Below are 27,391 nucleotides of genomic sequence, written 5' to 3' on the forward strand. Positions count from 1 at the left end.
GTTAATGGTTGAACTCAAGACCTTAAAGGTCTTCTCCAATCTCAATGATTCTCTGCTTCTAAGTGCAATTTTGTGCAGTGAAACCTAGGGATGCTGATATATGAACTACTGACATATGAACAGCTCGTTAGTTTCTGATACTACACAGAAATTGACCTTCTGCAAATATAACGACCTGGATAGCATTGTTAGTGGTGTTGAGTGGGGAGGCGGGGGTGCTACTTATCTATTTCTTGTCATTCCGTGTGATGGATTACCCATGGGCTTCCTAAGAATTTGTTGTATCTTCTAGATGAAGCCCGAATCTCTCCACTGAGAATTTCTTTCAGTTTGTGGAGAGAGAATTGTTGTTTCATTCCATTTTAAGAGTGAAAACAGGTATTTCGTGTATTTCTGTGAACTTAGGGTGGAACTCTTAATCAAACAACAGAGAAAGTTTTAACTAGCCAGACGTGTGGCTGATGGGGCATTAACTTTGGATACAGAAGATTCAGGCTGATGTTCCTAGCCTGCCCAGTTCACACCCAGGAAAAGAATTAACATGTCCTCTGACCCACACCAGCAGATTAATTGTGAGCCTATCAACCCAAAAACTTCACAAAGCCAAACAAGGTGGTTCTTAGAGAAGGCATCTTGTAGTGACAGGGACCTACATCTCCTTTTATTTCTTTCTTTACTTAAAACGTTTATATTTTTGGACCACAAGAGAAGAAAAGAGAATCTCTGCAAATTCTCAACACCTTACATCTGCTTCAAGAGACAAGTGAAAAAGAACAACCCTTTTCTGCACAGTCCTAACGTAAAGATGATGCAGCGTTTTACACAGATTAAAGTTTCTAGTAATTTGAGGCTGAAAGCAATGTTTTTCAGTGAAAGGCATCAGTTTTTTGCTTATGTTCCTACTGAAAAGGTCACTTGTCATTCTATTGTGTACACTTTAGGAAACCTTTAGAGAGCTTAACATGGAAGACAATACAGGACTGAATACTATTTAAAAGTTCTCTTTGTAGAGAAAGAGCAAGGGACACTGCCTAGCCCAGGCTGGTATTGCTTAAGAACCAAAAGTAACCGCAGGAAGCCATCCCCATCCAGAAGCCACCAAAAAAAAAGTATTTATTTTCTGTCTCTCTAAAAGAAAATAAACCCCAGTCATAATCATCCTAACCAAAACAGATACTTCAGGTTGCAAACACTCTCAAAGCTGCAGCGGGCAATAAATCAGACTTGTCACTTCCAGCAACTGGTCTCTGGAGCTGTTTGCAACATGACCATAATATATTAATAGGAGGCTTTTTCCTGGTGACCCTCAGAGCCACGATTCCTTTGTTGGCTCTTCTTTAAACAAACACTCCTGTAACCTACAGGTGAATCTAAATTCAGCATTAAATCCTAATTATTTTCCTCTAATTAAAAACTTGAGGGTAGGTTTGGTTCTGATAGGTTGACACACCATGTCTTGCTCATTTAAAAAAAAAAATCAATTCAGTTCACCCAACTCGAAGTGTGTATATATATGATGTGTCCACTACATTAACTCATCATTAGCATCAGATAGATCACTCTGAATGGAACCAAAACCTTCTGCTTCCCAGGCAAATTGTCTCAAAAGAAAAAAAAATGGGCAAAAGAAGCTTCTGAAATGCGACGAAAGATCAGTAAAATGCTCTGAGGCCATGCCTAAACACAGCTGTACCATCCCATCCCTTCCACACCACTCAGAAGGGTAAGAGAGCATTGTCAATAAAACCAGAGAAAATGAAGCCTTATACATCTTAGATGTCCCACAGCTGGAGGGAAAGAGAGTAGTGAAAGTCCACTGATCTTCTGCCATTTCTCTTTTCTTAGTTTCAGTTTTGAATTTTGGATGGCACTGAATCTAGAAAGAGGGGTTAATTGTTTAACCTTACAAATATAGCTAAGCCTTTTTTGGCATTGCCTTTCCGCCTGTTTTTCAGTTTCCCAAAGGATTTGAAGCTCAACACACTGCTCAACTCTTTAGCGAGTGTTGTACCTGTGGATTCATTAAATAAAAACCTGGGACAAGACTCCGAGCTTTTTACAGGATTTGGATCTACCTGTTGTTACGTGCTGTGGGAAAAAAAAACCCAACACAACTCCCACGATTTCACTGAAATAAAACCTGAAATCAGGTTCTTTTGTTTTTCCTTTCTCCAATGCTTCGGTATTGTGCTTCTATCCCACCATATGCTACTGTAAGCTGGCTAGAAGAAGAGGTGGTGTGACAAAGCTAACTCTGGTTTAGAACTCTTTCAAATTATTTTTTTTTTTTGTCAGAATTTGTTCAGTTCCATAGCTATTTGTTTTCCTTTATGTCATGAGTTATGGTTTCTGTCCCAGTAAAGAGGCAACTAAGTAGCAATGATTCCTTGCTCTCTCGATAAAGCTGAAGTTTAGCCCAGCCTTGTCATTTATGTGGATCTATGTATGGAGGTAAGAATCTAATCTCTTCTGGTCACTGTATTCTAAAGCTCCTTCATGCTGAAATGGTTCCCATAAAATGTTACTCTACTCTTCATTCCAGCAGGAACCAGAGCACACACTCACTCCTCCCCTCTGCTCTTTCACTCCAGAAAATATACAGTTCACGTAGCCCTTTTGCCTGCTGTCCACACTCAGGAAACAAAAGAAATCAGGGGAGAGAAAGGGGTGTGTGTCTTTACTTTTAAACAGGATTTTTTTTTCTAGGGTGCAAGCTGTTTAATACAACAGGCTAGAGGGACATTAATAATAATCATCAAATACCATGTTGGGTCTTTCGGTCCAATCTTTCCTGGCAAAAGCTCCATCTAGACAAACACACACTCTAGACAAGATGGCCCAGCACTCTGTCCAGCTGAATCTTAAGTGTCCAATGTTGGGGAATATACCACTTCCCTGGGGACATCGCGGGGGTTGATCATTCTCATTGTGAAAAAAATTTAAGATACAGCATTTTATTGATAGCCTTAGTTAGCATGTACTTGTTTTACCGAAGCAAATAAGCTGGTAAAACACCTAACAAAGTTCTTTATGAAGACAGGAAGAAGAGATGAATAAGCAACTTCCATGACAAAACCCCTGTACCACTCTACAGTGATTTTATGTCTAACCACCTTCAGTCCTTTCTGCTTAGAGCAGACACTAAGCCTCTGTGAATAGTGTTATTTGCTGACAATCAGTGGCTCTGTGTGCATATTTTCATACATATATATGTATGTATATATGTATATTTATACACACACACAGAGCCAAGACAAAGCAGATTCTTCAGCCTCTCAACAGTCGCCTCATGAGGACTCTCAGTGAGCCGCCCCTTTCATCCTCTGCCATTCTTCACACGTGTGCGAACAGAAATAAAAAGAACAAACTAGAACATCAGAATAGTGCACTCAAATCATCAATCACTCCGCGCTGATTTCACAGAGATGCAAATACCTTAATAAATAATGATTTCTAAAGACCTAGGAAAAATTACCCCAAGATTCCTGACCTTCTGCTATCTGTCTTGCAACTGTCCAGTTTTTCAGTCTTCCAACTGTTTTGTTTGTAACATTAGCTTAAACTTAGGTGCTCTCCTCCTTCAGGAATAAAGACAAGCCAACCATCATGCAGGACAGGCTTTCTACTGTTGAGTTCCATGTCACAGAGATTATGATAACCTGTTTTTAGAAGGCCAACATGGAACCTATTTAAGTTCAAACCCAGTCCCTAGTAAGGTCAGTGGGAAGGTCACTGACTTCAATGTGGCCTTACTCAGGTATTCATTTCCCCCTCGCTGCATTGTACTCAGGTGTTTTCTCATCTTAAAGCCGAATGTATAGATTCTTAGATCAGATAGTATTTCTTCAAACAAGAGAAAGCTGGTTCCTTATGAGAGACCTTGCGTGCTATCTCTGTCTAAAGGTTAATTACCGTCACTCACTGACACAGTTTCCAAAGTGCTGTCGGAAAGAGCACAGCGCTACACAGGCACACACAGCAAAACCCATCACATTACAATGCCAACAAGCCCAAATTTAAAGTAACTGAGCTTAAAGATTAGTTTTTTACTGGTTTTACTTCCCCTGTTTGGTAAATGGCATAGACATTTACACGTGTGCTATACAACGGCGTGTCCTCCTAGCGATGAGCTTTCATGTGCTCAGCCAAGGAGAGAGGAGAGCGCTCTCACCGCGCAGCTGGCATCGCCCTATCTGAACAGGGGAATAATGCATGACTTGGCCAACCGCTGTCACCAAGCAGCGATGTGTATGAAATGCAAAAAGCATTTTCATGTTTAAGAGGAAATACTTTATTTTAAATATTCAACAGTCACTGTCATCTTCGTATTGTTCTCCCAGGGTCTCAGCCAGAGGGAAAGCAGCTCACAGGCTCTGATGCCGCAGTTGCCAGGAAGGCTACTTGTCAGCAGTTGTAGTGTGAGCAACAGCAGGAGGCTCGGAACAAGCATGTGAAATAAAATGTGTATTCAAGAGACAGCACAATGGCTGGCTTTTTAAGTGGCACGAAGCTCTTCACCCTGCGGGAGCCCTCAGATCTCTGTGCTGAGCAGCTGGGTTGCACTTTTCTCCTATCAATAATAATGATAAATAATAATAACGATAGCAAAGTAAAAGGAAACCCTGAGCTTACAAGCTGCATCAGGTGGACTTAATGCTCCTGCCTCCAAGCACGCAAGGCTTAATTCCCTCTTCTCTCCAGCCGCAGCCCTATTGTGGGCTGGCTGGGGGGCTGAGATGCAGGGCTGCCCTGTATCCAGGCAACCGGCACCACTGAGGCTCTGCAAACCTCTGCAATGCACTAGGGCAGGTACCCCCAGACTGCACAGAGTGCGGGAGAGAAGGAGCTTACCCAATTTTAAAGAATATAGGCAGAGAATAAAACAAGATTTCTAAGTCCCTTCTGACAAACAAAAGTTTCTAGGTCTCCCTGAGGCTACCTGCTTTCCTGGCACTGATTGCTGGGAAGGAGACTGGGACAACCCACAAAACTTACTATGACTTGTATTCCTCAAGTTCACCTCTTCCTATTGCAGAAACTTTCCAAACTTATAAGCCACCTGTAGGTAGCAGTCTCAATTCCTGGGGCTGTCTTTTGGCCAAGGAAAACCTACCAATTTCATGATTAACAGGCATGCATAAATATGGCACCAGAGTTCAAAGATGGTCTGTAGGAGAAATAGTCAGCTGAGAACCAACGATCCATCAATCCTTACATTCACAAGGGAAAGAAGTTCTACGTCAGCCAGGGGATAAACTTCTAGTGCCAGGGAGGTGAGAGGGAGTACTGACATTAGCTTGAGCGATACCCAGATTTCACTGACAGTGCTTCAGAGCAGGTTTACTTATGATGCTCTATGCCACTGTCCTGCCCTGTACAGCTGATGTTGACAGAGATTGGGATGGCCTTACTTCGGCAGAGGTTCAGTATTTAAGAAAAGACCAGAGAACACCATGAACTAAGAAAGTTACAGACAGGAGCTAAAAAGCACACAAACCTGGTCCCTCGGCATCTTCAGTTCGCAGATGGTCTACTGGCCGCTGGCATTCAAAACACAAATTGCAGAGGATGAAGGGACATGAAAGGGAACTGAGATATGCTCATAGATCTTCTGTAGCGTTCAGCTGCCTCCCAAACAATTGCTGGAGCTGCCATATGGACATGATATAATTGCAGATATAAAGGGAAGAATGATCATGAACAGAAGAAAGAAGTGTATGACAAATCACCACATTAAGATGCTCTGATTCAAACCAGACTTAATTCAAAGAAACCCTGTGTTTACTACAAAAAAGAGGTCACAACGGCCCTTTCCCACCTTACTTGATGCTCTGTCAGCATTTTAGGATCTTGGCCGTAACCAACATTCATGATACAACAGTACAGCAAACACAGCAGTCTAACCTTCCTCACAATCCCAGTACTGACATACTATTCCTTTCAGGATTTTTGCTTTGATTCCCAGTGACTAGAAACATTAAACAAACACAATTTATAAGTACATGAAATGCTAAAATCAGAAACGCTCTTTGGGACTTGGGAATTCTCATGGCTCTTACTGTAACCTCAGCTCCCTGCCTGTGTCTTCCCTCTTTAACAATTTATATAGCCTCACTGCCTTGGCAAATACCTCCTTTTCCTTCTAGTCACAACAGCTGCTATTGCAGGAGACAGCCTGGAATACAGTTACTCATCAGGAGAGGTAAAGAACTACCTCCCTGGAACACAGCCTCACCTCCACTTGAACTCTGAGGAAAAATAAATACAGTCCCTCTTCACTCCTTTGCGAGCAATGACATGAAACATCAGAAGGGACTGGCCAAAGTCCACATTATTCAGGTGTCCTCAAGGTGTATCCAATTCCCTCTCCTGCTGCGAAGGGCAGCTCTAGTGCCAGAGGGACGGATTCTTTGCAGTACAGGGGTGTCTGCCCCAGCCAACTACACCGAATTTACAACTTGCTTGAGTCAGAAGTGTGAGCTGAGACCTGGGTACCAGGTGCTTATGGATTTTAACCCCAGTTCACCATTCACTCAGAGAGGAGGCAAGCACTCCACTCAAAATTCTTATACATATAAAGACTGTCATGAATCACATAAAACTTCTCTAAGGTCTTTCCCCTCCCCAACATGCTCTTCCTGCAAAAAGCCCCTTGTAACACCACCTTGCAAAAGCAAGACAGCAACAAACAGCTGACTGTGGCAGAGCTGAGTTCCATCAAAGAATCTGGAGGCAAAGGAAAGAGGAAAGACAGAAGAAAGCTCGGGAATGGGACAGGCCAGAGATACAGCATCCCGCAAAGCTGAGCACGAAGTCTCTTCTGAGATAAGGAGTGCTCCAGATCAGAGGTGAGAGCAAAGATCCAAGGGGACAACTTAATCTTGATCTAGGAAACTACTGAGACATTCAGACCATGCTTCAGCAAAGCCCTACCGCCACTGGTTTCTTCAGGACCTACTACTTTAAACACCCATTTAAGTGCTTTAGAGACAAAAGGCCAGATGGCTTGGCCCACTGCAAGACCAAACTCTTCTGCCTGGTGCAGGTCTATGCAATTGATCCCTTGTTTAGAAATGCAAACCAAAATGAGCAGCACCAAAAGACACAACAGAGCGGGCTCAGTGGAGAAGAAACCCAGAGCAAGGCTGATTGATTATTCCCAGAAGCACTAACAGAGTACGTGCCTGGGACAACAGTCCCAAGGAGTGCGTGGAAAAGTTGGGAAAGCTCACCGAGTCCTCCCTTGCACCCACAGACCTCCCTGACTGATGAGCATATTTAAAACAGTTCTGTAAAGCTACTACAGCCTGGGTCCCTACTAAAATCAACACTCCCTTCCCACATCTCCTCCCCTTTGATTCAAGCTCAAATCCCAAATCTGGGGCACCTCCGGTATGTGTATAATGGTATCTGTCCAACATTCCCCAGTAATTGCATCACTTGGGATGGGGAGAGAGCGGCTCACTGGGGAAGGCATCATGAGAGATGCAGGCGAGGGAAACGAAAGACAAACAATATATTTGGAGGTTTCAAACAGAGCCTACTGCCAGTGCTGAGGCCAGCCATGTCAATCCTCAGCTGCAGTCACTGTGACACAATAAAATATTGAGAATTAGCAAAGAAAACACTTAATGATAACTCTGAGCACTCGTGCTTTATTTCTTGACTCGCACCTGAGACTATTCAATGACTGAGAGGTGGATGGGAAAATAGGACTAAGAAAAGCTACAGCAAACAGGCCACCTGAAACTGCAAAAGCAAGTCATCCTGCCAGACAAACCCCAAACTCTTCCAACAACAGAGCACAAACGAATTTTGTATTAGTAAAACCCAAGAAAAATCACTCTGTCTCAGTGTCAGAAAGAATATATCACGATGTTCAATGGATTTTGTTGTTTGGGTGACAGAACAAACAAAAAGAAGAGGAGAACTGTTTCGGTTTGAACTGGTAGACTTCTCTTCTGAAAGAAAACAACACAAAGGTATTTCTTCACATCAGCTCCCCAATGTTTTGTTCAAAGGTGAAACTATTTTCCTCTCCACGCACATTCCCTAACTTAGAAAACGAAAACACAACCTCTCCCTCTACCCCTAGACACCACACCAAACACAGTAAAACACCTTCTTATAAAAAGTTCGGATCAAGATTTAATAGAAAAATGTGATTTTAATTTTAAATGTTGAAAGGATCAACTATGGCATTTCTAAAACCCAAATATACTACACTCAAAGAATGAAAGAATTAGATGTTTGCAAATACATACGTAACCTTTTTGTTGACTGAAACTATTCACTTAATTTGAACTTGATTTTCTGAAGATTTATTGTATATGAAAAATTAGGCAAAAAAGGTTTGTGTAATCTCTTTCATAAAATTGATCCACTACAGAGATGTTATCCTCAGACTTGCTACACGCAGCTGATTTTCTGTTCACAGAAGATGAAACATCATATTGCTAGACCCGAAGCAGTTAAAACAGTACTTTTAACTTTGTACATCTAATAGTCAGGACTACTGAGTACCCCTAAGGATTTCTATTGCTAGTCCTAAACGCCTGGACTCAGGTTTATACTTGCATCTAACTAGTTTGAAGTTTTTCAACTACTAATTTGCCAATTACATCTTAAAAAGAAAAAAAGCATTTCATTACTCCTTTTTAAAAGCCACTATCACTTATCCCCTTTTCCTTGTTGAATATACTCAAATTTATCCACCATGTAGTCACACTAAGTCACCAGGAGAATCAGAGCTTTACTGTAATGATCTTCAGGCCTTTAAAATGACTATACATTTGTTCATGTAAGTAGTCCGAACATACAGTCTTTATTTTGTACGCTGGCTTTTGGCAGGAGGCGATGGAATAGCGGAACGCCAACTCCTGGTTCCAATAAGTTCAGTGAGTGTTTGGCCTTCAGTGCTGCTACCAGATAACACAGAACTAGGAGGTGGAAAGGGAAATGGAAAAGCAAAGGCAGCTTTGGCAAGTGATTCCACTTTCCAGTAACGTGATCCATATGCTAAGCCAACTCAACTAACAGTCCAATAACTTGTGATAAACTTACAGCTCTATTTTGAAAGCTGAACACTTAGGCATGGGAAAAAAAGGCAAACTGAGTCCTTTTCTTCTTGTTGACTGAGTTCTTGTGGGAGACATAGCTTAAAATTGAGGATATTATTTTTAGTCTTCTTGAAATGTACTCTTGGATGTACTCTGCAGCCACAAAGGTTATAAATGGTATGGGTCAGTTTGAGGGGGGCAGTGACAAATTCTGCCTTGACATACATGTTATCTGTACTGCACTGATACCTGTCTGTCTCTCTCCAGCATCAGCAGGGGATACCTGGACAGCAGGCAGAAACACCCAAGCCAAATAAGCTATGCCGCAGAACACAGGTCGGGTAGCCATAAACTCTAGTACCCTGCCATCAACAGTCACCAGGGAAAGGTGCCAGACACAGTTTGAGATGGCAATTACAGAACTGTTAGTTCCCAGGAAGTTTCCGATTACCCTCCTGGGCCCAGGGGCTGGCTTGTGCCACGCAAGGAGGGACTGGGACTGTACATTTCAAGCCAGTGCTGCAGCCCATCAGAAAATTAGTACCCGGTGAACATAGTGGGATTTGAAAATAAACCTTCCATACATTATTAAAAAAGGAAGCTTGTCTTGCTTAAACATACTTGTTTGGAATTTATTAATTTATTGCCCATGCTGCTGGGGAGTTGGTCCACTCACACCCTGCTTTGTCAGAGAAGTATCATTTGCAGACAGTCCCATGTTCAGCTCAAGACCTCCATATGCTGGGCAATACATTGCCATGATATCCTCTCCCCATCATTTGGCCACAAAATGCTTGCATGTCATCTCCACCTTACATCTCCGGCCACACACTAGCAAGGAGAACAGCCCTGACCATCCAGCACGAGCATGTTCAAGGCTGCTCAGTTCCTAGCATCTTAGCAGTGAGCACTGCCAACAGAACTAACATCTGCTAGGGTTGCAGCCCACATCCATTAGTAGCTAACTGGAGAACGAGCCCTTTTACAAAGGACAAAGCAGCCATTAGATTATCATTACCTTTACAGTGCACCAGCCTGTCCAGCGGATGACCTATGTGTAGGCTCTCTCTTGTGAAAAAGCTCTCAAGATTTTAGAGTAAACAGACACAGCAAGGCAAGCAAGAAACCTCAGCTTTAAAACAGGTCAGGGGACTCAAGGACACAACCTTTTTCACATTCTACAAGTTTTTCAACTGTTTTTCAATTTTTTAATGTAAAGCGCACAGACATGTTCATGTAAGCAGAGGGAATTTCTGGATTCTCTCTTTTTTTCCCCTCTTCCCCCATTATTCCTTTGACACAGAAAGGATGACCAATAAGAAAGGAATAAAGAAATAAAGAAAAAATAAACTCATGTCTCCAGAATGAAAACTTTTTCATCTTCAGGCTTCTCTGAAAAGGAATGCAAAGTTTCACAAAGCCAGTTTCTACACAAAATTAAATACCTCTACCACTTTTTCCTGCAAGACAAAACTTACCAGCTGTATTACCATCCTCACACAGACAGGGAAGAGGCGCAGGCAGGAATGAAGCTACTTTCCACTGTCAGAATGCTGGCTATGCGCAGAGCTAGTAATTGAATGCAAAACTCCCCAAACCCAGTTCACTACTTCTAGGGTAATACTGTCCTTATTCTTGACTCAAACAGTTATCACCTTTCACTGATCCCAGCTCTTGCTCATAAGCCCAAGGAAAAAAAAAGCTTCAAATACACGCAGATATACAGCTCTTATGTATCTGCTTCCGGAGAAATCTCTACAGCGAGAGAATAATTCTAGCAGCTCTTAACACTAAGTCCCCAGCTCCACACGATAGTTTTCAAAATTCACAAATCAAAAGCAATATACTTCTGTAGGTCTCAAAATAAGTGATGCAAAGCCTTTCCGCTGCCATTGTGAGTGATGCTGTGTCTCAGCCACTCCACCCAGAACTCAAGCATGGTGACGAAAGGCAGCTTTGCTTTCCTGCCCTGTCACACCAAGGTAAACCCCAGTTTTGCGTGACAAAGCACCTGATATAGTCAGGCAGAAAAAAAAAGGCTTTACATTAACTACTGTGGCATTAGAATGAAGTGACAGGAACTGATAAAGATGGATTTGTAATGACAATTTATTTCCTCCTACTTTATTATTACCTACATGTCACACTAGCTCCCAACTCCATAAGAAAACACTCTCAGCCAAAACCAGTCCCCACACGCACCGCAGTTAACCTCAGAAGCCCTGACTCCAACTCTCTGGGGCAATACCTCTGGCAGAGCCAGCAGCAGTGATGTTTGAGCCCTCTGGCTATTTGTGTCACCTCTAGACCCCTGTGAATCAGAATCAGCAAACAAACATGCACCACATCGCTGGCAGAACTAGCCTAGAACACCTTTAGCAGCAGGAATTAAGAGCTGAAACCTCCTGCTACCCCAGCTGAGATCTTGAGCTGGGTTCCTCAGCTCCTGGAGCCCAGGGCTGGCTGCTGGCCAGTGCCAGGCAGGCTCAGGGCTGGCAACACACTCTGCCTGCCCTCTGGTTGCATCACCAACCTGATGCTCACCCTTTACACTCGTCTTTGACTGATAAACGTGCATACAACAAACGCATGATCATTGGCCATGACAGTTATTAGGACAGTTATAAATGTGAGCAGACTGTAATCAAAACACGAGGCCTGGGAATTTGCAGAGGGCTGGAAACAATGGCTGTCAGGTGAGGGGCGTCCTATTTGTCTGCGCAATGTTAACTCAGACATCCAATGACAGGCATGTACTTGTCATAAGTCATTAGCTGCTTCATTGGTAAATTGAGAACTGAGCACATGGGGCATCGCATCGTTCCACACCACTCACTGTCAGCGATATCTCCTCTTCATGACACAGTGGACAGCATTTGGGAGGCACCACATTATCTTCTGTGAAGAAAAGGCTATGTGAGGGCATTCCCCTGGCACACTAGTGCAAACTCAAGCATCTTAGTAAACCCAGGAGGCTGCCACAATTGTGTATCTAGTATGAGCGCAATTTATTATATGGAAAAATTTTCGTGGAGACTCATTTCGCAGAGGTAAGAGAGCAGCACAGCTTCTCCAAACAATTTCACTGTCAGTCTAAACTTAAGGAAAATTAGAACTGTCAATACAGCATCTGCTTCCTTTGGTCAACACGGCTTCTATTGCCAGGCTTTAAAAGAACCTGAACCTCATTTTCACAGAACTGTGACTTTTTTTAAAAGTTGTCCAATTGTTCAACCTTTTAAGAAGGAAAAAAAAAAAGTGCATTTGCCAACACTTAACACAGGGGATGATGATAAAATACCAAACAATTTTCTGCAAAACCATGTTTATAGAAAGCATATTCCTTTTCCCCACTTCCGTAATCACAGCTCAGCACTACACAGATTGAGGATTATGACGTGATGGCAGTAAATGAACCCCCCATTTTTTTGCTGCTGTTTCTGAGAGGGAGTGGGGTTTTATGTGCTTTTATTTTTTAGGGACTCCTCAACAATGTCAGTTGCTGAACAGATTTTTACAGGGAGAATCAACAGGGAGTCAGAGGTGATGGAGCACTGCTAAAGATTGTATCCCAAGTGCTGATACAAGCGGATACAAGCAGAGGAGTGCCCAATTTCTGTACACATGCTCAAGCACACGCTCACCCTCTCCAAGAGCTGGCTGTGCTCCCAGGTCCCACACCTATGCTCTTCCCATGCTAGACTCAACCTCTGCTTTCTGCAGTCGGCAAATTCAACCTTATTTACGCTTGTGTGGTTCCACCCATTCCATTGCAGAAGTCACGAAGTGGGTTTCTTTGGACTTCTGACTTTTGGAAATAAGTGGGCAGTTTCTGTTCATCAACATGAAGAGCTGCACCAGAAAACAACCACAAAACCTCTGAGGTGTTTTCGGTCCTTTTCCCAAGCCAGCACACGTTGAGACCCACCCCTGTTGCCTGTGGAAGCACCTCAGCCTCTGAGCTATTGCTGCAAGGAGCCTTCTTTCCCAAGGGCTCAAATGTTTCTTTCATCCCCCTTTAGAGATAATCAGACTATGGTCACCCCCAGCGGTGGCCTCGGTCACGGAGCAGAGACCAGAGGAAGCTGGTGGCCTAAACTGGTGCACATCACTCACTCGGCACATCAGCGGACATGGACAAAGCACAAGTTGGGAGCAGGAGGTTCAGGTCTTTGCAGCCCCATGTCCTCAACTGACACAGCACAGTCAGGATTAGCACCATTTCATGAAACACGTTTTCAGGCAGAGAGAGGGAGTGGAAACCCCAGGTCAGCATCACCATTTTTTTGTCCCAGCTCTTGAGCACAAAATCATAAGGTTCTGGTGGAAAGAGATTTTCACCCCATAAAATTTCAAGTGCCGAACTGGGTCCATCCAGTGCTCACATCAGCCCTGGAAATAAACGCTGAATAAATATCAGGCTGTGAATGAACAGGGAACAGAGGGGACACTGCACGCCTCTGTCCCACTGCCTAAGCATCCTCTCTAAAGCAACAAAAATCAAAAGGCAGAGAGGACTGTGGATGATCACATCATCATCAACTCCTGCCATTCTAGCTGAACCTCATTTGCCCTTTCTGCTTTGCATTAATCACCTAAATTGTGATAAAAGGACCACTGTGAAATCTTTGGCACAGATCATGCCTGTATACATGCATACTGTAGCCTACTGCTTTCCTTCTGCCCAGATCCTCCACAAAAGCAGAACAACTTTCAGCAAGGGAGGGAAAAAAAAAAAAAGAGAAAAAGCCAACTGTAAAAAATCAATTTTTAGAAAGAATGTGGCATGATGCCATTTTCCTTATATGGCAACTGGTATCCCATGTGGAGTCTCAAACAATAGCCAGCCTGGCAGGGGGTGGAGTAAGGAGAGGACTTGGGGGAAAAAAATTATATATATATATATTCCCTGCTGGCCCTCACCCCCCATTTCCTCTTGGATTTCTTTGTGACTGCACTGAAAGGGGTCAATAGCTCCCAGCTTGAGAAATGCAGCTTTTGAAAGGACTATCACCAGCATCTGTATTTAAAGAATGTCTTTTACTTCACAGCCCCCCCTCACCCCCCAGCTAATACAGTTCTTTTAAAAAGCAAGCAGCAAGATAAACTTTCAGGGAAAAGAAAAATGGAAGAGTAGAGGAGAAACCGTGTCTTTCTGCTTTGGTTTAACTGACACTTTCACTAGACACAAAAAGCTTGACTGGCAAAGCAGGGACAGGGAACATAAGCTGCAGATGATCTAAAGCGCTACGGATCATTACATCCTGCTTCAGTCACCATCTCCCCATCTTTTAAAGTCTGCTACAAAACCACATGAAGCAGCCAAGCAGCAAGCTGGAAAAGAATTTCAACCGATTAAAAAACCAATGGGCAAATTAGCACTGGACTTCTGGAACACATCAAAGCTTTGCAACTCAATCTTCGGTGTTTAACAATTCTGATCTGACGCAGACAGTCTAGTCAGACTTTAATAGGCTTAATTAACCTATCTTGATGATGAAACACTGGACTAGTGGCTAAGTCTTATTTAGGCTATTTGAAGAAATACTCCTGAAAAGCTATGGCGTTAGAGCCAGGGACTTATTGGGAGGGAGGAGGAACAGGACTGAAACCTTCTCCTTCAGTGCGACTGGACACAGGTCACACAGAAAGCTGGCACATGTGCAGTTTTTCAGGACCCCTGGTCCTGCTGTACACTGCAGCCTCATTCAAACATCCAAGAGCAATTATACCACTTTCTGTATTGGGTTGTGGTTTTTTAATTCACTTTGGAAGTGGATGACTCCAAGTGCCCACGCAAAGAGTTTGCACGGATCAGTTGTTGCTGTAGTTTCCAGGTGTGAACAGGTCAAAATCTCCATCCATGTCCTTTAGAAACTGAGTAACAGTTCCCACTACTAAAACTTTTCCAGATTCAAGGAGTAAAACGGATGAAGTGTCACAGAAGGAAGCTCTACTTTGTGTTGAATAGAGAAAGTCTAAATAAGACCAGCTATGATTTTCAGGCTTAAATTTATTTGACTTTATATTCATCTGGTTATCTGACTGGAGCTTTTCAGTAAATATCAGCAGAATCCTACAATATTCACCAAAGACAGGCCTGAAATTCACAGATGGAAAGGTGCAGTGGTCCCTCCAGCAGCACCACACAGAACAAAAAGCCATTTCATATACTTCTTACCAAACTGTCCAAGAGACAAGTCAAACATGAGGTCAGCAAACACTCCAGAAACAGAGCAGCAAATAGCTTTTGAGAGTCTCTAGCATAAGCAGCATATGACTTTGCAGTTCGCTTCAGTTTCCAATCACCCTGTCTTTCTCACAGGCATTCAAATACATTACTCTGTGCCTTATCAGATCCCGAATTAGTATTGCAGAAAAGCTCCTGTGAGCCTGAGAACTCTGTAGTTCAGAGACATTTATGGGGCTGTAATGAGTACTGACAGATAAGCCACACTCATGCATACATGCTTGCAACTGATGTCTGGTTTAACACAATACAGCCCTAAGCCTTCATAATACAGCCTCGGAAACAGAATCCTCCCATCGCCTACTACTAATTGCATCTGCAGTGGTCAGGGGTTGAAAGAGAAGTAAGCAGATTAATTCTATTAGACTGTGGAATAGTATCCCAAGGGGACAAGGGAAAATCCCATCATTTAAAACAGGACTGGTAGACGCTGCTGGGAATGATGTTACACACTAGTAGGGGATTAAGGGTTTGGACTGAAGGGCCTCATCTTTTCTAGATCTGGTTTCCATGAGTCACTGTGATTTGAACTGCAGGGCTTTTCTGTTTGTTTTTTTCACTTCAGGATGACCTGAAACATCTTGCCCAGTTGAAAACTAAGTAATTTAATTTCTTACTTAACCCCTTCTTCCCCAACTTCTACGTCTTTATTTCCTTTCTCAAAAAGCTTTCTGTTCAAATTAAGGTATTTTTCAATACAAAATAGAACAAGAGGTCTAAGTTCTATTTTATTAATACCCCATCTCTAACATTTTTCTTTTTTCAGCATATTCCTCCCACACTTTTAGCCTGTATTTATCTAAGCTCTATTATGAGCTGTCTTGATCCTCTGAAAGTACATTTTTACTGAAACCACTGCTAGTACATGCTGTACATATCACGTAAGGTTTCACCCCCACAAAAACGATGGGCAGAGGTGGTAAAGCCCCTCCTGTGCAAAATAAATGGGAAAAAAAATCCTCTGCTCGTCCACTGCTGCACAACCGGAGCCCAGAAGCAGCAGAGCCCAAAATCAGAAGCATGCTCTGCCTTACCTGTGTGCTGCTTTGAGGGGACAGGCCTTCAGAGAAACACTTGAGTCTTCTCAAGAAGTCAGGTCGTACTAAACTCGCATCAGTCAGGGTCCTTGTTTTCAGGTCCCTAGCACCGTGATCCAGGCTGGTCAACCTGTCAGAAACAGCAATGACAAATGCCTAAGATGCACATCTCCATATGGAGCCAGAGAAGGAAATTGTGACCTTGCTTTAGTCACTTCTTCCCACTTAGGTAAAGGTCAACTCTTTCTTGCACACCCAAAGAAGGTGAGAGGAGGGGAAACGTATGCCAGAGACCCTGAAGACCTCGGCAAGGCCCGGACTGAATGCAAAATCTTCCTCCTTACTTTCCAGTCCATTTAGATGGGGCAGAAAAGGACTTTTGACCAGAAGGCTTGAAGAGGAAGAAGACTATTTCCAAAAGAGTGGAGCAACAGTTACTCCTCATCTCCCCCTCCCGCTCCCCAGTGCGGCAGTAGAGAGTCACCAGGGAAACAGGAGAGGACAGGAACGCCACAGAACATACTGTGAGTCCCTCAAAAGCAAGTCCAGGAACACAGGATGGAGTAGGGTGTAAAACATCAAAGCAGTTAAATGTTTGAGACACATACACACACATACTATGCAACAAATATGCACATACACGTGCACTTAGTGGACAGACGTTAAAGTACTACTGTATGCTGAATGGAGGGCACCAGAAATGCTAAGAGGGCAAAGTGATGGAGCTAAGAGGTAGGTAAGGGTGGAACAAAGATACCAATGGAGCCAGAAGGAGAAGGGTTCAGTGGAACATCCTCAGGTGGTAAAAGCAATATGCAAGTGAAAGAAGGTAAATCAGAGCCTGGAGAAAAGCAGAAAAGGCCAGTGGGAAAGATCATGCCAGATCTTGTCGGTTTTCTCCTTGCAGAAGTCAGCCAGACCCAGGACACAGAGGTGGAGCCAGCACTTAACAGAGCAATCACTCTGTAACGGCTTCTCTCTGGAGAACAGCACCGAGTCTGGATCTCATTCTCCCTGACAGCTCTAATTCAGATATGAAGCTGGCGCCACGCAAATCCATTTCATAACATTACTTCTCTCCTCTGCAGTCTACCTTGCTGCTTTGCTCTCCTTTGAAACCAAACCTCTGTACACTGCCCAGCCCCTCCAGCATCTCAAAGCCAGTGCCAACTGTCCACATGCAGCATCAGGGAGCATCAGTTCCCACCCCCTGCCCCCCCCCCCCCCCCCCCCCAGCTCCTCCCAGGGTCATGACAAAAAGCTGGGGGAGAAAGTCCTTTCACAGCAACTCCACAAGCAGTCCTCCAAGGCACTGAGATGTCTGCAGCTGGACATCTCAAGGTCCCCTTCTCTGTCACGATCTCCAGAGAAGCCAGCCACACTGAGCTGAGGCAGCATTTATTTGTCAAGCCAGCAGATTACAACGCCACTAACAAGCTGATTGGGAAGCGCTGACGTCACACCAGACCACACAAAAGGAAATCCCAGCCATGCGCGTGGGTTCAGCAGCCCCTGCTCTCCTCCACAGAAGTGCTATTTTCACACTCCCCACACTTCCCTGGGACAGTGGAGAGGGCTGTGGGACACCAGAGTGCTGCACACTGCATCCGGCCTGAGACACCCTGCTGAGGAGCACTCTGCACCCTGGCCGTTCATTTGACAATGCACCAGAGGAGCAATGGGGTCTAGTGAGCAGACCAGGGACCCACCGAAGAGGCACTTCGGCAGCTGTTCTCCTTGCCCCTGTCTCTGGTGGGCTCGCATGCTTTCAGCTGAGCTTCATCTTCCTGTGGTTGTTGACTAGCTTCCTCCCTGCCCTGTGCAACCTGACATTTCAAATACACATATGCCAGCCACATCTTCACTTCTTTGAAGGGGAAGGGTCACTATTTGGGAGACCCAAGTGCTCACACATAGAAAATGCGTACATCCATATACTTCTGCACAGGACAAACTGTCTGCTGCATCATTGAGCATGGTCCTGGTCCTTTCAGACATCAGTATTGCAGCCTTTGGAGACAGGGAAGGAAAAAAAAAAACCCAAAGTTTAATTTATTCAGATTTGTAAAGCGCTCTGAAACCACGAGATGGAAGGTGTCAGAAGCAGGTGTACTGACAGTCATCAAAAATTTGATTCAATGGCATTTTTAGTACCAATTTTCCCTTTCCATTATGGAAGAACAACTGTTTGCTGTCTGTGTAGGCAAAACCCATTCATCCCCTATTACCATTCCAGCTGATGTACCATTGTCATCAGAAGCAGAGAGTTCTAATATATTTAGGGTTACTAATACTGTATTTTGTCTTCTGTGTGTGCTCGCTCAGATGAGAGGTTTCAATCATCTCTATTCAAGGAATATTAAGAAGCAGAAGATATCTCAGGTCATCTAAATCCTCCTCTCCAGTGCAAGATCATGCCTCTCCCCCCCCCTCCCTGCTTTGTTTATATCTAATCCAATTGAGAGTGTCTGAAGCAGCGGGAATATTCTCCTTCCTCCTGGCAGACAGCAGAAAAGCCTGACAGAGAGCTATCTTCAAGACTTGTTGCCTGCATAAACAGTCTGATCTTTTGTTTTAGTTAATGTGATTCCTTTGCATCTGACTAGAGCAAAGGCGGCGGCACAGGGGAAACCTGAATACCGACAATAAAAATCAGGGACTGCATCCAGGGTGTATTCAGAAGGACAGAGGGACAGCAACACAAAGGGATGCAGCCCTCCTTTAGCGCTGTATGTGAAGCTTCAAAGAGGAGTAGAGCCAGTAGAACACGGGTCATCTGGGCTTAATACATTTTTAATATGACAACAAAAATAAACAAAAGCTCAATGTGGAATTTCTCCTGTCCCCGACCTTACAGTCTCTAACTGCTGCTGGCTGCTATTAGAGACAAGACCCTGGATTAACCAAGCCCTGACCCACCCTAGCAGCTCTTGGGTGTCTCTTCCACAACACCACACTAAGGCACAACTCTCAGGGCTTTAGACTTTGTGGCTCCTGAGCTTGATTTGATTTAAAGGGGTTCAAGAGAATCTGATGGAATTAAACTTTCTTTTTTAATTTTTATTTTAAGCCCAACCCTCACCACAGCTTCCTCCCCACTTCAATGTTCATTTGCTTTGGGGGCCTGACAGCAGTATATTTTGCAAACAACATTTTTTTTCCCTCCACCTTCATATACTGCTACAATTACACACATGCTTGTGTAAAGCCACTTAATCAAGCATAAGGAACAAGAGTCTGCACTATAAACTGACACCGAGATCAGGAGAAACACAAAGGATTCCCATTTAACATTTTATACATCACAAGTAACACCAAAACAGATGTAAAACAAGCCAGTTCCTCATTATATTTTACACTTACCACAACAGAAATCTTTGTACACTAGATGCAACTGAAAGGGAACTGTGGAGTTGGCATTAGCCTGACAGATGCTGAGATGAGCTGCACAAGAAAGGAATACCTCAGCCCAAAACACCGCATGTTAAAAAGGCATCTGCTTATTGTTTGATATGTGTATTTATTTACATAGACAGCTTACTGATGCTGAAAGCTTGGGCAGGGTGGTGCAGGCTGGCATTTTTAACTCTCAGTGGGCATCCAGCATGCAGTCTGCTATCCTTTAGTCACATCACAAGCTTCCATTTTATTGCTGAGTGGTGGCAAAAGGGGGGGAGTGGGGAAGGGGTCCCCTCTGCTGCACAGACTTGGGTTGTCCTCCCCCCACCGAGAAGCTTGCTCTCAGCACACACTGCAGAGCTTCCAAGTTCAGCCTCCACAAGCATGCTCCCCCTGGGGCTCACCCTCCAACTTCTGGGGCCTCTGTGCCTTTGATACAGACATGAGAAGAGTCCCTCAAAAGCAAGTCAGGCGCTGCTTCTTGTGCATAAAAAGAGATCTTCTTTAACAAGAAAGAAAATTAATTAAGTGGGTAAAATCCCACAGGTTGCAACAGCAGCTGAGGAATTATCTTTCTATCAGGTTGGTAATGAGGACTAAAAAACCTCACACAGACATTAACAGCTTTATACGGGCTCATTGGCATTCCAGATCAGATGCAAAGCTTGGCATTCCCAGGAGCAGCAGATGCAGCTCCAGTTACAGATCAGACCCTGGGCAAACCACAGTTTGCCCTGCTGAAAAGAGTATCACCACGGCGCCTATGAATGAACAGTAGGTTCCTATCTAGCAGAGTAACTTTTTCCCACAGAAACTATGCCCAGGGAGACTGTAGGTCAAAACATCCAATTTCACCTCTGAAACCTGTGTTTAGAGATTTCCTCAACATGGTAGGCAGAGTGAGAACAGTCTGGGCTCCTCACCATAAGAAGGACATTGAGGTCCTTGAACGAGTCCAGAGAAGGACAACCAGGCTGGTGAAGGAGGGCAAATCCTATGAGGAACAGCTGAGGGAGCTGGGGATGTTTAGTCTGGAGAAGAGGAGGCTGAGGGGAGCCAGGTGACAGGAGATAGGACAAAAGGAAATAGCAAGAAACTGTGCCAGGGCAGGTTCAGATTAGATATTAGAAAAAAAAAAATTACTGAAAGAGTTGTTGGGGCCTGGAGCAGGCTGCCCAGGGAGGGTGTTGAGTCACCTTCCCTGGATGTGTTTAAAAAAAGGGTAGATGAGGTACTTAGGGATATGGTTTAGCTTAGGACTGGAATGGTTGGACATGATGATCTTAAAGGTCTTTTCCAATCTTGTGATTCTGTGATTCAGTCAGAACATGTCTAGGTGTACATCAAATGATGAGATCAGACACTGCCCATCCTTTACGTTACTGACTTCCTCATCCATGCTGCTGGCTGTTCTAACACCCACAAGTACTATGCAGTTCCAGCAAAGTAACACAGATTATCATCCCCGACGCAGAAAGACTACCCAATTTGGGGTCAATAGTAAGAAGGAAAGCGGCAATGCATTCATGTAACCACTGCAATAGGGATCACTACATGAAGAATCAACCAAGCTTCACACTAAACTGCACCAAGTTACTAAAAGCTACATTTCAGAAATGCATTAACTTCCCTGGCTACTAAGGTGAAGGTTCCCCCCCCCCCCCAAAAAAAAAAACCCACCCACATAAAAAAGAGTAAGAAAAAAAATAAACTACCGTCCACTTTTCAAAAAAAACACCTTTGGACATCTTCCTGCCTTTTGTTACTATTCATATCACAGGAGTCCCAAGAGGCCCTCCCTGAACTAGGCTGTGTGGGAAAAAGGAGGAGGAAAAAAGAAAAGCATGACAGAGACCCTGCTCAAAGAGCTTTTGGCCTGAACAGACAAAAGGCAGAGAAAAAGGAAATACTAATATTTCCCTTGTTACACATGGGAAGTAGAAATGCGAAGTGGTATCAGTGGTAAAAATCAGGCAGGAAGCTCGTGACAGAGCCAAGAAGGGAGTAACTTCAGTCTCAAGCCTGTCCCTTCAGTATAGAGATCAGTGTTTTGTCCCTTCTCACTCTCCTGTCTTTCCCTGAAAGTTTTTTTTCTTTTACAGCTTGTAAAGTACATCCTTAGAAGAAAAATCCCCAGTGTGCTGATATGCCTTCTCACTGTCAGGGGGAGAAGGTTTCAGGATTCTGGATGTAAATGAGCACAAAGAATTCTCAGCTGACACCCAAAAACACTTCCCCAAAGGGGCCAATTTCTCCCCTTTAAATGAACAGCAAATGCTGGTGTGTGCTGTTCATTTTTTAATATGCCTCATTGTGGGGGCTTTCAGCTGACCAACTCAGTCAGAACTAAGCCAGCGCCTGTCCTTCTGAAGCAGATGTTTCGCGTTTTACCTTTGTGTTATCAATCAACAAAGACAATATCCCAACCAGATGAGACAATTATTTTGCAATTACACTGAAATGAAAGATACTTCTTGCAAAGGTTTTGCTAATTACCCAGGCTTACCAAAGGCTAAGGATAATGGAGCATTTTACCTCCATTTCTGCCTCTCATTAATCCAAATGCCCTCAATGCCCTAAACCTACTGAAAAAAGAATTGGATGGCACTTCCTGAGCAGTAGGATTAAATTCCCCGTCCTGAGGAAGCAGGTTGCCTAACAGAAGTATTGACATTATTAATAGCAATTTTCAATCATTTTACATCATCTTTTAACAAGCACCACTACTTCCTTAGCTCCTCTTGGGTTTGAAACATCTGTAGTCCATAAACAACAACAGTTACTCTAATTGCTTTTCAAGTTATTCTTTCTTGTTTGACTCAGAAATAATGCGTTCTGTCAGCTTGAACTGTTAATTTAGGTTTGCTGCTGCTGCTCTCTCCCCTTCCCTTGAATAAAGGACTGGCTGATCCCTGGGATACTGCGGCACGGCACTTGGGATATTCACACTCAAGCTGTCACTCTATTAGCTCTGACAATCCAGCTGGTTTGTATCAGGGGGTTTTAAGACTCTCATCTACCTCTTGTTTCTCTTTCCTCAGATTCACCTGAGCAGACACATTGACACCTCTGGGCAGGATGTTCCCAGAATTATGGGAGCATCCAAGGGTGGAAAGAAAACAGACGCTCAAGGCAGGGCAGCACACGCTGTACGTGGAGCAGTATGGCTGTTACTAGCAATTCAAACATCTGCCGGCAGTCAGGTTAGTTTGGAAAGGCTTTGAATCCTGCTTAGGAAACCTTACTCCATGAAGGTGCCATGAGCTTCCTCACACGGTGTGAGATCCAAATATACTCTTACACATAAAACTCAGTAATGTACAGTACATGTGGGGGGATTCTGGTACTTCAAAAGATTTCCCAGTGAAAAAGCTAATACAGAATGGAGAACTTCATGGAGTTGTGTTAGCTCCCTGTTGGAGCGCTCTGTTGGTTGGCTGTAAGTTCTGCATAGCTGATACCTCTGCTTTCTCTTCTTCAGATCCCCTTTCTTGAAACAATCGCCAGATTCCTCCCTCAACTCCCCCCCCCCCCCCCCCCCCCAATAAAAAAGCCTCTTAAGACCTGATTGTTTTTCTTGAAAGACACAATAATTTTGAAGGACTTAGCAGCAGTATTTCAAGAGGAAAAAGCACACAAAACCCAATAATCAAATGGTAAGGGCCAAAGAGAAAGCCACAGAGAGTTATGGAAAAGGATATGCAATGCTGTTCCATTATCCTCTTGAAATGAAGAGTAAAAGCTTGTGAAATTCCATTCCAGTGCCTGCAACTCCATCTAAATCCTCCTGACCACAGTAACAAAGCTATTACATACCATGCATCCCAGCATTTTCATCATGCTCCAAACATCTAGCACATGGCTCAAAGGTTTCAGCCCTTCAGACTAACCTTGTGATCAGCACACGAAATCAGATTGCTAAATGCAAAGAGAAAAGGAATACTATTTTCCAAGACACGGAGGAACCTACTCTGTCCCTTCAGATCCTTCGTTATTTTCCCCATTGATCAGGTCAGGTCTCCTGGCCCACATGGTGCATCCCCCTAACCTCTGTCACTCAGCATTACACCTTCTGCTGCTTTCAACTGCCTTCTTCACAGAACGTGAGGTGGCTCTAGCTGTGCATAATAAACCATGACAAATACCTGATTTTTGCAAATACCCACACTTAACCTCTGGATAAAGGCTGCAGCAGAAGGGTGCAGTGCAAATACAACTCCTGTCCAAGTCAGTCCAGTCAGCGCAGCTCTAAACATATCCATGAAGAAACTTTATTAGGACATGCAGGACACATACCCCACATGGAAACAGAGTTAACCTGGCTTGGTTGGAAATTACATTGTCATTGTGAAGTAGCGCTCTTCACGGGAGGAAACTGTAGTAAATCAGGAGCTGAGCCCTGCAGAAATAGCTACTACATTTTCAAGTACCAAGAATCAGACGCCGGAATATAAATACTATTAACAACATAAACCTTAAAGGGCTCAAAAACATGTATTCTGTCCGCACAACAGAAAGGCACCTATTCATCACAGAAAGACACTAACTGGAGAGGATGAAGAACATACAGGCTCAGCCAAACAAACTGCAGCAAGGAAGAACTCCAAGTTAGCACCAGGCAAAGGGGTGCATCCATTCTCTTCTTCCTCTCTTAGAAAAATAAAGATTTTAAATAGTGATATTTTAACACATAGGGTGTTCGTTTTTTTCTTTTTACCTTCTACTCCCTACATGTTCCAGGAAAATAAAAGAAAGAACTTCTGATCACCAGTCCATCAGGAAAGAGCAAATCTAACAGACTTTTTTTCTGGAATGCAATGTAAAAATGGCCAGAGCTTTTCCATGGTCCAAAAGAAACATGACTACCCGTAAATGTATTAGCAATTCCAGCACGTGTCAGAAATAGGGAGATGAGGTAATTCTTCCCTTAGCTAAGGCTCAGTTGTGCAAGCACCTTAAAGTCATTCTGTATGGTGTGGCATTCAGCAAAGTTGTAGTACATCAGAACGGACTAAGGAGAAGACGGCTATTTATTTCTTGGTGGTATTTTCTCAAGATGGTGCTTTTGAGAACTCATCCCAGCTTTCATTACTAGGCCATGTCCCTGTTTCCAAATGTTTTTCATCAGCTGCTTTCCCCCCCAATCCGCCCCTCTGGTTTTCTCTTCTGCCCTCTCATTCAACAGGCAGAACATGATACTCTGCGTGTTCTCCGACAGCACTGAATGAATCCAGCTCCCAGAGCTGTAGCAACAGAGCACCATCTCTCTGAAAGCTGCAGAAAGCAAGCTCTTTGGTTCACTGGCACAGCGTGCCAGCTAAGACACATCGCTTCCTGGCTTTATTAATACAGTTATTAAAAACATGAGAAAGTCTTTTCTGTTGAAAATCACTGTACTGCCAAGGAACATCCTTTTGGAGGACTTTGTTAGGCAGTTAGTGAAGAGGCATTTCTGAGCCTGCTGAACACAATAGGAGGAGGGCCAGCCAAGGGAAATGACAATTCCATGTCTGTAATGGGAGCACCATCAGATCCCAAACAGGTAGGGAGGACATTTTCAGAAGTGATCAGTGGTTTGGGGACACATATATGTAACTGTCTCAAGGTGGGTAACCAATAGTCTTCAAAGCATGTAGAAATGCACAGCCATTTCTGAAAACCTGGAGCTTTCAAAGTGTTTCAAGTGAAGCAAAAGAATTCTTGACCCATTCCCAAAACTTTTATGTGCCAGTGAAATAAACTGTGGGACCTTTGCCTTGTTCATTTACCCCACAGTTATGAAAGTGTTTCCAAAATACTGCAAATACTGATATTATCAGCTATGTTGCTTTTGGAGCCTGGTCACAGAAGAGGACGTGGAAGTCAAAACACAACAGCCTGAGCAGTTGAGAGAGCTTCTGACTCTCAGGTTTCCTCCTGACAATGGGACTGCAAATACTCTTTGCCACTGCAGAGGCCATTCCTTCCACGCGAGACTGTACAGACTGCTTTTCTACTACAGAGCTGCCAGCAAGGCTCTTCAATGCCTTTGCAGTGAACACAGCCTTGCACCTTGCCTTCTGCCTGACCTTCCCCCAGGCTTTTTTTTTTTTTTTTTTTCCAATTTCAGCCTGATTTTTTTTCAGCATTTCAATAAACAGTGTATCAGCACTTCAGCATTTTGTACTGGGCTAGAAACAGTGAGATTGAGAGACAGGGGAAAGACCAACACTACCTGTAAGAGTTTGACTAAGACAGGGTGTGAGCTTAAAACAGCATATTAGACTTGCAGTTAACCACCGGAGCTTTTACTCGCCCTTGGCTTTTGACTGCACCATTCCACAAGAGTCTACAGGAGGAAGCATCCCAGCTAATTAGGCAGAGATTACAATCTAGAAATCATGACAAGGAAACACTCAACTGCACAAAAACTCTCTGCTACGTTATCTCTTTTGGACTCTGGGTCACACAGAAAGGCTCCCAGCACAGTTACGGCATAGCCACTAAGACAGCATTGCCTGCTCTGGACAGCTATAGTTCACTTTGGGTTGAATTAGGTGTTTAAAGGTCCTCAGAAAGCAGTTCCTAGCTGTGGTAATGTGAAGAGAGGTCCTCCAAGGGGCAACCTTTGTTCACTTTTGACTCACCTGCTGAAAGTTGTGCTTATAATCCATGATTACTTAAGTCAGCTCTAATGTCTGGCTACCAGTTGGCAAGCTGTAGCAGTCTGCAGACAGCTCAAGCTAGGACCATGAATAAATAATTTCTACCAGCTGATTAATATTTTCTGATAAAAAGAAGGCAGGTGAGAAGGACAACTAAAGTCCAGGCACCAGCTGACATCCCAGGAGAAAGCAGTCAAGAGCAACATTACAGCACAAGTGTCTAGAACCAGAGACCTCCCTCCCCATTGGACCTAGCCTCTGGAGCAAGACAAGCAGAGGAAACAAGGAGCAAGACAAGTGGAGGAAGCACTCGGCTCACCAGGAGTTTTATTTCCCTTCACTACCTCCTTTGTATAGCTGCCATACTGTCCTGTGCTTACCCAGAGCCAGGTGAGTCAGGGATCTCCTTCACCTTCCCTGTCCTCACGGCCCACAGTCAGTGGACTCCCACACCAGGAACTAACTGGCAATGAAGAAAGTCAAACCAAATAACTAGCATCATCTTCCCACCAAGCTCTCCTCTGCTCAATGGTCTGCCAACCATTAAGACAAGAAAGCCCTCCCTAAAAAACAGCCACATGATGTGAGAGTGCCTTTCCGTGCCTGGATAATGCTCAACAGGGTCTTCCTCCATGTTCCCAGAGCACAGCAACCAGAAAATCCACGCCAGACAAGCAGCTCTTCAAGGCAGACATTAAACATTCATTTGTAATAAACACCCTCCTGAGCCCCGGGGACCTGCGGGAGGTGTAGGGAAGCGCAGCACACGCAGTCCAGAGGCCAGGCTCACAACGCCTCGCGCTGCGGTTCTTTGAATACACGAAGAAAAACAGAGACGTATTTTGAAAACAGCCCATGCGCTAAGGAATGGAAATGCAACGTTGTATTTTGGTTTTCCCTTACCTCTGAACAGCCAAAGCGCACGCCCTTCAGTTATGTTAGAAATGTATACAGGAATTTCAGACCTGCTCTCTGCGTGGCTTTTCAGCGCAGTCCTTGGAC

At 43.9% G+C, this 27,391-nt stretch overlaps 1 long non-coding RNA gene across 1 annotated transcript in view; it reads right to left on the reverse strand.

The window, feature by feature from the left end:
• Positions 1–16,411: 16,411 nt before the first annotated feature.
• Positions 16,412–27,391, reverse strand: part of LOC311190683 — a 63,746-nt gene continuing 52,766 nt past the window's right edge. Inside the window, exon 3 of the long non-coding RNA XR_014617232.1 lies at positions 16,412–16,476. This is a non-coding gene — a long non-coding RNA (uncharacterized lncRNA). The remainder of the gene's footprint in view (positions 16,477–27,391) is intronic.

The sequence above is a fragment of the Gallinula chloropus genome (genome assembly GCF_964237585.1).
Source record: "Gallinula chloropus genome assembly, chromosome: 4".
NCBI classification, from domain to species: Eukaryota; Metazoa; Chordata; class Aves; order Gruiformes; family Rallidae; genus Gallinula; species Gallinula chloropus.